Source organism: Physeter macrocephalus, chromosome 12 (assembly GCF_002837175.3).
Source record: "Physeter macrocephalus isolate SW-GA chromosome 12, ASM283717v5, whole genome shotgun sequence".
Lineage (NCBI taxonomy): Eukaryota > Metazoa > Chordata > Mammalia > Artiodactyla > Physeteridae > Physeter > Physeter macrocephalus.
This window is the reverse complement of record NC_041225.1, coordinates 16,610,902-16,620,670: the sequence shown is the minus strand read 5'-3', so window position 1 is coordinate 16,620,670 and position 9,769 is coordinate 16,610,902. Positions and strand designations below refer to the sequence as shown.

The window sequence follows — 9,769 nt, the reverse complement described above, 5'->3', positions numbered from 1 at the left end:
GCCACTATTATTCAACATAGCTTTGGAAGTCCTAGCCACGGCAATCAGAGAAGAAAAAGAAATAAAAGGAATACAAATTGGAAAACAGGAAGTAAAACTGTCACTGTTGGCAGATGACATGATACTGTACATAGATAAAGATGCCACAAGAAAACTACTAGAGCTAATCAATGAATTTGGTGAAGTTGCAGGATACAAAATTAAAGCACAGAAACCTCTTGCATTCCTATCCACTAACAACGAAAGACCAGAAAGAGAAATTAAGGAGACAATCCCATTCACCATCGCAAAAAAAGAATAAAATACCTAGGAATAAACCTACCTAGGGAGGTAAAAGACCTGTACTCGAAAACTATAAGACACTGATGAAAGAAATCAAAGATGACACAAACAGATGGAGAGATATACCATGTTCTTGGATTGGAAGAATCAATAGTGTGAAAATGACTATACTACTCAAAACAATCTACAGATTCAATGCAATCCTTCTCAAATTACCAATGGCATTTTTTACTAGATGGAGACACAAAAGACCCCGAATAGCCAAAGCAATCTTGAGAGAAGAAAACGGAGCTGGAGGAATCAGACTACCTGAATTCAGACTATACTACAAAGCTACAGTAATCAAAACAGTATGGTGCTGGCACAAAAACAGAAATATAGATCAATGGAACAGGATAGAAAGCCCAGAGATAAACCCACGCAGCTATGGTCAACTAATCCATGACAAAGGAGGCAAGCATACACAATGGAGAAAAGACAGTCTCTTCAATAAGTGGTGCTGGGAAAACTGGACAGCTACATGTAAAAGAATGAAATTAGAACACTCCCTAACATCATACACAAAATTAAACTCAAAAAGGATTAAAGACCTAAATGTAAGACCAGACACTGGAGACACAAAAGACCCCGAATAGCCAAAGCAATCTTGAGAGAAGAAAACGGAGCTGGAGGAATCAGACTACCTGAATTCAGACTATACTACAAAGCTACAGTAATCAAAACAGTATGGTGCTGGCACAAAAACAGAAATATAGATCAATGGAACAGGATAGAAAGCCCAGAGATAAACCCACGCAGCTATGGTCAACTAATCCATGACAAAGGAGGCAAGCATACACAATGGAGAAAAGACAGTCTCTTCAATAAGTGGTGCTGGGAAAACTGGACAGCTACATGTAAAAGAATGAAATTAGAACACTCCCTAACATCATACACAAAATTAAACTCAAAAAGGATTAAAGACCTAAATGTAAGACCAGACACTATAAAACTCTTAGAGGAAAAATAGGAAGAACACTCTTTGACATAAATCACAGCAAGATCTTTTTTGACCCACCGCCTAGAGTAATGGAAATAAAAACAAAAATAAACACATGGGACCTAATGAAACTTCAAAGCTTTTGCACAGCAAAGGAAACTATAAACAAGACGAAAAGACAACCCTTAGAATGGGAGAAAATATTTGCAAATGAATCAATGGACAAAGGATTAATCTCCAAAATATATAAACAGGTCATGCAGCTCAATATTAAAAAAATCAACCCAATCCAAAAATGGGCAGAAGACCTAAATAGACATTTCTCAGAGAAGACATACAGATGGCCAAGAGGCACGTGAAAAGCTGCCCAACATCGCTAATTATTAGAGAAATGCAAATCAAAACTACAATGAGGTATGACCTCACACTGGGTAGAATGGCACCATCAGAAAATCTACAAACAACAAATGCTGGAGAGGGTGTAGAGAAAAGGGAACCCTCTTGCACTGTTGGTGGGAATGTAAATTGATACAGCCACTATGGAGAACAGTATGGAGGTTCCTTAAAAAACTAAAAATAGAATTACCATATGACCCAGCAACCCCACTACTGGGTATATACCCAGAGAAAACCATAATTCAAAAAGACAAATACACCCCAATGTTCACTGCAGCACTATTTACAATAGCCAGGTCACAGAAGCAACCTAAATGCCTATCGATAGACGAATGGATAAGGAATATGTGGTACATATATACAATGGACTATTACTCAGCCATAAAAAGTAACGAAATTGGGTCATTTGTAGAGATGTGGATGGACCTAGAGACTGTCATACAGAATGAAGTAAGTCAGAAAGAGAAAAACAAATATCGTACATTAACGCATATATGTGGAATCTAGAAAAATAGTACAGATGAACTGGTTTGCAAGGCAGAAATAGAGACACAGATGTAGAGAACAAACGTATGGACACCAAGGGGGGACAACGGTGTGGGGGGTTGGTGGCGGTGGGATGAATTGGGAGATTGGGATTGACATGTATACACTAATATGTATAAAATAGATTCCTAATAAGAACCTGCTGTATAAAAAATAACAATAAATTTAAAAACATGATAATAGTGTTTATCTCTTACTCTTTGCCAAGTACTAGGCAATCTATATATTTTCTCATTCAATCCCTCTATAGATGTATACATTGAAATGCAGTTTTGTCATCTGGTTTTCCTCTCCACTGAACTCTAGTTTTTTATTCCTTTAAAAAATACTAGTTTCTAGCACAATGCATGTACAAAGTAACCACTTACTGAATACGTAAAAGACTAAAATTATATAAATTCAAATAATGGCTGAGGCTCCAACATTTTTAAAAGTTTATCTCTATTGTAAAATATTGTGTTTGGAGTCTACCAAATTTTAGTTCTCGGTGATTGAGGGACGAGATGAGCGTACCTTTGCTATTTTAAAAGAGGTGTCTACCAAGAAGGTGAATGATGTAACCAAGATTTTAAGAGATCTATTTAGCTCACACAAGAAAACTGTTCTCAAACAATAAAAGAGAAAAAAATTAAAATTGAATACCATTTTCACTTAGCAACTGGCAGGTGTTTTTTTCGTTTTTTTTTTTTTTTTGGTGGTATACGGGCCTCTCACTGTTGTGGCCTCTCCCGTTGCAGAGCACAGGCTCCGGACGCGCAGGCTCAGCGGCCATGGCTCACGGGCCCAGCCGCTCCGCGGCATGTGGGATCTTTCCGGACTGGGGCACGAACCCGTGTCCCCTGCATCGGCAGGCAGACTCTCAATCACTGCACCACCAGGGAAGCCTCCTGTTTTGTTTTTTTAATGTTACTGCTCTAAGTGACAGCAAAGATGTAGGAAAATAGGCACTCTTAAAATTCCAAGTAAACTGCCCAATAATGGGGGGAATAGTTAAATTAATTGTAGTAATTCATGTTATTGTATATTAGCACAACCATTAAAATTCATCCAAAATTGGTCATTACAGGGAAATATGTTCATAAGATATGCTAAATGAAGAAAGGGGGACACAGAACTATACACACAGTTATTAGCTGTTAAAGTAGTACAGGAAGAAATCTACCCGACAACATTCTGGCTGTGTTTGTAAGCAATCCCACAACATTTTGAAAATGAGAAAACTGGTAATGTAAACTAGTGTTTATATATTCATCACTCAACACTAACTGAATTCACCAACTTCACTGTTTTTCAACTAAATCATTTCTTCCAATAAATATCCCAGAGCCTGCTGTCAGACTGGCCAAGGAGAGGTCTGATTGGATGTGAGTAATGAAAATGCAAAGGCTGTGCAAATCCCACATGGCTGACCCTGAACAAGGTGCAGTGACTTTATAGTTGTGCAAACTGCTGAGTGCTGAAGCTTAAACCTCTGCTTAAACAGAAACATCTCCAGGCTCCACAGAACAAATTGAAGGTGGAGCTACAAAGTGAACTGGGAAAGAGAAGTGTCGATCAGATCATTCATAAACCCATGAAAATATGTTGCTTGCTATAGTGTAGGTTATATCTCACAAATTTCAATCTAAATTTTTAGAAAATAAAAATAAAATTTTTAAATGTCAATTTCAATTAAAATGCTAGTGAGGTCACTAGCATTTTAATTGGTATAGTAAATGAGCATTTGCTGGCATGCAATAATGTTTGAAATAGACTGTTGAGTAAAAATCAAGGCACAGAGTATCTTTAGTTCAACTTCATTTTGGTAAAACAAAAACAAAGAACAAAGGATATATATGTAGTGAAAAAACCTTGGCCAGATAACTACGAAACAATTCATCTGTGAGGAATTATATTCTATTGTTTCTTTTCTACTTATCTGTATTTTCTAATTTTTCTACACAATGAATACGTATAGCTTTTGTATTGACTGTCCTTCTAAGTTTTTTAATTAAAATAAACTTTGCTATCAGTATCGTTTTCATTGCTACTATATTTGAAAGCAACAAGATGCCATGCCCTTAGCAGCGTCCCTAACATTCCTCAACAGCTGACTGAGGAGATGAAAAGCCACCTCACTATGTTGGTCTCAATTTTCCGTCAGATGCTTTGATGAGATCAAATGTTTTTCTCAAAACCCAGTCTGAGGGCTCACCACGTACCAGATTAGGGGCCTTGCCTCGACCCATCAGGAGTCAGTGACAGAGCTGGGGTGCAGGCCCAGGCTACCTGATCACAAAGCTATGTGCTGAACCCAGATTAGGGCAAAGCAGGCAGCCTGGATGCAGCGCTGGTAAAGACATGATGAGGATGAGGGTGGTGGTGATGATGTAGTGGACTTTTCAGTGATGCAAACTCATGTTCCCAAATTGTTTCTTTTTCTTCAAAGCCACTGGCAATAAAGAGCTTTAAATTCCAGACTCATCAAATACCTAAAGCAATTTTACTCTGTATATGACTTGGTGATGAATTAATCTCTTTGAAAAGAGCTACGACTAAACTGACCTGGTCCACTGAAAACTGAAAGTACCGGTTAGCACCCTGTAATGAAGGGCTGCTAGGGCAACCTCTCTGCTCAACGCTTCATTTCCAAGGTGACAGATTTGATGCTGGTCCAAGAAACATGCAAACCAAAACAGCACTGTGTTCCAGAAGAAGAAACAGCCCATACATAAGTCATGAATGAAACAAGTAGCTGGGGATAAAGCCAAATGCTGCTTTACGAGTCTACCCGGACAGATGTGGCTGCACACAGAACACAGGAGTAAAAAGTCAATTACAGTTCTCAGTGAAGTGGGTTAAGATTCATGTTTCCTTTTCAGCTCCATTCTACTTTTGTCTACTTTTTCAAACAACTGTTAGGTCCCCATCTCAAAAAGCTACATATCTCCCTCAGTGGGATCATATTTTGCGATCATTGTTTTCCCATTCTTTCCATCAGAGAAAATATTAAATAAGAGATGTGAGTGTGCTTTGAGGGTGACATTGGAATTTATTGCAGTATATTTCCTTCATCATCATGATTCTTGCTCCTATGAGCAATAATGGAGCGGGGAGAGCATGTCGTGTGCTGCATACCCACAGGCTTGTGATGACAATTTACAAAGCCACAGAAGGCACGAGCACAGGTGCCCATGGTGGAATGCACGTGAAAAAATATACATCCTCTTCCCTTGGCTTTGCTTTCTGGCATCAGAAGACAGGTTCTCCAGAAAAACAGGACCTTCACTACTCTTCCATTTTTTCCTTCTTAGAAGTCACTCAACATTTTTCTCTCTCTCAGCCCCATGTGGTTTAGTCCTGGCGACTTGACTTTATATAGAGCCTTTGATCCATCCTCAGCGTTGTCATCTGGGTCACAGCCACCTAGACCTTGCCTCCGGACTGCCCCCCATCGTCCCAGCCTTGAACCTCTACAACCCTTTTCCACATAGTAGCCAAAGACCAAACCTGATCTTCTCTGTCCTCTGCTAAAAACCCTTTGGTTTCCCTCAGGATGACCTTCAAAAAAGCCTTAACTCGACCTTCACCAGCTTTCACACCTTCCTCCAGTTGCACTAAACTTTCTTTGGAATGACAAACTTCCTCTGACCCTTAGACTTCCCCCTAGGTCACTCCTCACTCCCCTCCGCCTCATCACCCTCGTAACTCCTCCTCCCCTAGGTCCAAACCTGGACTGATCAGATGCCCAAGGTCTGAACTTTCCAGGCCAGGTCCGAAGCCCTCTCTGCCAACTCAAGGCGGCTAGGGGCCTCTCTGGCATCTTCACTCGGCTCTTCCCACTCAGCACATTGAACTAGAACTTCTTATTTTAATTGCTAGTTCCTCCATGAGATTGTAAGTCGTGATTGGTTAGGCTGTAGTCTAGCCCAGCTCAGAGCCTGCATACAGTAGGCAATGTAATATTTATTGAATGTTTTATAATAAAAGCCAATGTTTATTCAGTGCTTGCAGCCCATTATATGCATTACTTCTTTTTATACTATATATATATATATATATATATATATACCTACACTATATAGATTCACTATATTATACATAGTATAACAGTCTCAGAGTAGGTATATTATTATCACCAGAGTCCAGATACATTGCATACAGCCTGGAGAGCAAATTTCAAAGTGCTGCAGTGAGTTGCTATGTTTATTTCTTCTAAATATGAGGAGAGGACAAGTTGAATAAGATATCAGCTCTGCACACTATTTTTAGGGTTTTCAAAGTATCTCTATACTTGTAGAACTAATGCTTATCAACAAGTATGATATACAGTTTCTCTTAGGAAAACGGCTGTCTTTCGGAATATAAACTAGTGGAAATATAGAATCTATTTGGAGGGTGATTTGGTTTAATCTGTCAAATATTTAAATGTACACATCCTTTGGGTCCAGCAATCCATCTATCACAAAGACAGACTTGTGGAGGTGCCCAGGAGTCTCTGTGCAAGGAAATCCATTACAGGATTGTTTGTAATAGGAGGAGGAAGGACACAATGTAAATGTCCATTAACAATGGGGAAGAAATTTGCAACTAACAAAAATGAGACAGACCCATATCTACACACAGAGAAAAGTCTCTAAGACATATTTTTTAAAAGATAAAATAGCAAATCCATATGGTATTACCTTATTAAAACTGTTTTGTATATTAAAATTGTTATGTGTATGAGTAAAAATATATATAATGTATTCATATATATGTGTGTGTGTGTGTGTGTGTGTGTGTGTGTGTGTGTTGAAAAGGATTAGCAGGATATTCACCAAACTATTCAGAGTGTTTCCTGCATAACTGAGGTTGGTGGAGAGAGAAGCTTTGACATTTTCCTCTAAAGACTTCTAAATGGTCATTCTCTACAAGAATGTACTCATATATTACTCATCAAATAAAAATAAACCAATAAATTAATTAAAATCAAGTGTCCTTTGCATTTAAACTATTTTATCTCTTGTTTTAGGTCTGTTTTTCTTAACTTTTTTTTTCTCAGCATATCATTAATGTATGTTCAGAGTTGAAAGAACTACAACAAAAACTAAAAATTATATAAACAAACCCCCAGATCTCCAATAATCTTACCCCTCAGATAAACACTAGTAACATTTTGGTAAAAGAGAAAAGGGAGAGAGAAAAGAGTGCTAGGTCTACATCATACACATATGTAACCAAATTAATGTACTATCTATGCGGTTTTGTACCCTGATTTTTTCATTTAGCATTATATTGAGAGCTTTTCCCCATGTCATTACTTATTCTTCAGAAACATGATATTTAATGAACGTATGACATTCAATCATATGGGTGTACTTATTGGATATTTAGGTCGTTTTCAATTTTCTCATTGTTAGATATAAGGTAGCAATAATTATTCTCTGAATATATTCTTCAGTATTTCTGATTATTTCCTTCTGTAGATTATGGAATATCTACATATGGATCTGCTGGAGGAAAAGTTGTAAGCCCTTAACACCTCTGAACATACTGCCAAGGTTATACCAACTTATACTGCCCCCAGCAGGATGTAACAGTTCTAATTCCATCCTATTTTTACCACCACTGTTTACTAGTATTTTTTAACCTTACAAATTTGATGATGGGGGGAAGTTGCCTAATTTTTTTTTAGTTTGCATTTTTTTCAAAAATGCATTTATTTGGTTACCAGCAAGAAATATTTTTCTATGTGGTTTTTGACTTTTTAATTTTTAAACTTTTTCCCCTAGATTTTCCACTGGGATATTTATCATTTTCTTACTCCTTTATGGTATAGGTGCACGTGCATGTTTGTGTGTATACTGAACCCTGATTTATACACACACACACACACACCACATGCACGTGCTAACTACATGGATACACACATGCAAACACATATTTAAGATATTACTCCTGTAACTCTTTGTTGTATATGTTAAAAATATTTTTCTGAGATTTGCCTTCATTTTATTTACATGTTTTTAATGCAAAATAACATTTTTATGTATTCAATCTACAAATCTTTCCTTTGATTTTATGTGCTTGCTTTCCTACCTTCTCATATTTGTTTTTTGAGTATTTACTTTTCAATGTATCTCAGGTTGTTGGGAGGCTTAGAAGGAGACATGATAAGTACCAGAAAATTCTATTTCCAGGGATAGTTCACCAAATATATTTTCTTTCAAACAGAACTCAAGAATATTAATAAAATAAGCACACAGAATATGAGAAGCTGTCACCAAACTTCCTAGAAGGAATAAATCAGCATTCAGTTTCTCTCTCTTGCTTTTGGAAGAAGTCAAATTCAAATGATAAGTTGGTATCTGACTAATCAGGTTAGAGTTCACTGAAGGTAGAAGTAGAATCTTCCAGTCACAAGGTCACAGCAGGGACAGGACCGCTCACCTTGAGACAGAGTCATCAGGAACCCAGCCTGGGGGGTCATATACCCGACCTCCAGAGCAAGAACTGCTGGTCATGTCAAATCAGGATGCATATCAAACTCCATGGGTCGTATACCCGACCTCCAGAGCAAGAACTGCTGGTCATGTCAAATCAGGATGCATATCAAACTCCATGGGTCGTATACCCGACCTCCAGAGCAAGAACTGCTGGTCATGTCAAATCAGGATGCATATCAAACTCCATGGGTATAATCTCTTAAATGTGACTAACAGAAAAAGTCCACCAATTCATCTGCTTCTTCCAAATACATCAAATTTCAGCTACTGCAAGACCAGTTAGATAAAGCCTTTTTTAAAAAACATTTTCCTGCCTTTGTTTTTTCTCAACTTTTTACTATGGAAACTTCCAAATACATAAAAAAGCAGAGAGAATAGTAGAATGACCCTCCCCCCACCTCAATATTCTTATTATCCAAATTTAACAATTATCAGCTCATGGCCAATCTTGCTTTACCTACTCCTCCCTTCCCCCAACTACTTCCACCATCCAGCTTATTGGGAAGCAAATCCCAAATTTCCTACATACCCTCTGTAAAATTTCAGCATGAGATAAGGTCTTTTAAAGATATTATTTTAATTTAGTGACTGTAAAGCTTGATACATTCCTATTTAAATCATTAGTTGCTGCTATATTTGCCGGGAAGCACCAGGGTTCAATCTTCCTATTCTTGTTTCTCTTGTGTTCCTCATCTCTGTGCTATCTGGCTGCTCCACTGGATCCGTTCTTGCATAGAGCAAGGACTTTCCAGTTGCCCAATTCAAGGCAAACTTTACAGTGCTTGGCTTTTTCCTCCTCCACAGTTAACCCCAACTTGCGCCCTCCTACTGGAAGCTCTTTTTCTCCTTCCAGGACATGACTCTCACTTTGTCATGGCTCTTGTGCTCCGGCTCACTCCCTATCCTCTCTCTCAATCTCTCTCCTTTTCTGCATCTCTGGCTCTGTGTCTCTCTCCCTCCCTCTTTCTGACTTTTTCCTTTGGAGACTTTTATGATGGAAAAGATGCCACTGTATTTAGGAAGAGAAGGTAAGCAAAGGATGGACAAAATCTCTCACAAGCTCTCCCTGTCCTTTGATACCGACTGATATTCACTCGTG

General features: G+C 38.1%; 1 protein-coding gene across 1 annotated transcript in view; it reads right to left on the bottom strand.

Moving 5' to 3' along the window:
• The window catches only part of VWA3B (von Willebrand factor A domain containing 3B), a 214,775-nt gene that overhangs the window by 61,624 nt on the left and 143,382 nt on the right, over positions 1–9,769 (bottom strand). The gene's annotated exons all lie outside the window — the stretch shown is intronic.